This window comes from Bison bison, unplaced genomic scaffold (assembly GCF_000754665.1).
Source record: "Bison bison bison isolate TAMUID 2011002044 unplaced genomic scaffold, Bison_UMD1.0 scf7180017845439, whole genome shotgun sequence".
NCBI lineage: Eukaryota > Metazoa > Chordata > Mammalia > Artiodactyla > Bovidae > Bison > Bison bison.
In genome coordinates this window covers 3,473-4,724 of record NW_011476012.1, presented here as the reverse complement: position 1 = coordinate 4,724, position 1,252 = coordinate 3,473, and the positions used below count along the sequence as shown (strand labels likewise).

The 1,252-nt window shown below is 48.6% G+C and overlaps 1 protein-coding gene across 2 annotated transcripts in view; it reads left to right on the top strand.

The window, feature by feature from the left end:
- Window positions 1-1,252, top strand: part of LOC104984766 (septin-6-like) — a 14,098-nt gene that overhangs the window by 9,380 nt on the left and 3,466 nt on the right. The window contains exon 6 of one of the 2 annotated variants that reach the window (XR_824785.1): window positions 4-1,246. The exons of the other annotated variant lie outside the window; for it this stretch is intronic. The gene's annotated coding sequence lies outside the window, so the exon portion shown is untranslated. Of the gene's footprint in view, window positions 1-3; window positions 1,247-1,252 lie in introns of those variants that run through there. 2 annotated transcript variants of the gene reach the window in all.

Genomic DNA, 1,252 nt, shown 5'->3' with positions numbered 1-1,252 from the left:
GAGGTGGGAGCTGGAAGGACTCCCAGGCCAGCTTGCTCATCCTATGCCTGAGGTGGTTCAGCCCTGGAGCCCCCCTCACCCCCCTCAGTTCTAAGGGCTGTGCCTAACAGAGTTTAAGCACTGCCACTGAAGGCTGCAGCCCGGTCCTGATTTCTCACCCTTTCCTGTCCCTCCCTCTTGGGTGCTTAGTTGTCCCCAGCCTGGGGTGCTGGGAACTTGGCTGGGAACTTGAATCCTCAGATGCTAATATCCTCTGCAGGCCCACCCTCCACTGGGGAACGACTGCACCGTCCGTCTGTCTCCCCTGGGGTTTGGCGACACAGGACGTATGGGCTCCTGGTTACCATTGGGTCAAGAATGCTGACCCAAGCCCTGGCCTCGCTTGCTGGGGTTACCTATTCCTCATCCCAGAACCAGAGAAGAGAAAAACATTTCCGACGGGACTTGTACAACAGCAGGAAAACATGTAGTGGTCCCTTGCACTCTAGCTGTTTGGGCAGTGTGACCGGAGGAGCCAAATTAAAGTGGTCTGAGGCTCTACAACATGGCCATCATCAGTGCCTTCTGTTCTTAGCCACTTTTTGCTGGACTCCATTGCTAGTTACTGGCCAGAAGGAGGAAACATCTTCCTTTCTTCTGTCCCCTGGCTCATCACTTAGGAATAAAACAGTACCACATTTCACCAAGAATAAAATGCAACAGTAAAATATCTTAACTTTGAAGGCACTAAGTTTTGCCATCTGATCATTCTTTTTTCAAAAGTGTCATTTGGGCATTTTCACCAATTTGTTCAGAGATTTTTGTCACGGAGTCACAACACTATGTCAGAGTCACTGATGATCTCTTTTTTTTTTTTTTGGTATTACATGATAAAATTCAACTACCCTGAACAAAGCCTCTTTGGACACACTCTATATTAACTGACCTGTAATGGTGTGTTAGTTGTAGCAGCAGGAATGGATTCCTATGTTTAAGATCAGAAAAGTCTAAATTAGTCTTCCAGCTCTAACCTGCTGCCTTCACAGTCCCAAGGTGTTTGTTAACAGGATCCCTGGGGCAGTTTCACAGCCTGCTGGCTGGAATTAGGAGATTCATTTGTTGGGACCCCACTGACACTCAACTATATAAATAGTCCCCATTGAGCTGTTCGGTGGAAGTTCTTCCCAGACCAGGCTTTCTCCTAGTTGCCTCCAATTGACTGACCACCACCCCCACCCCTAGCCGAAGACCCCACATAAGGAGACATGTCTCT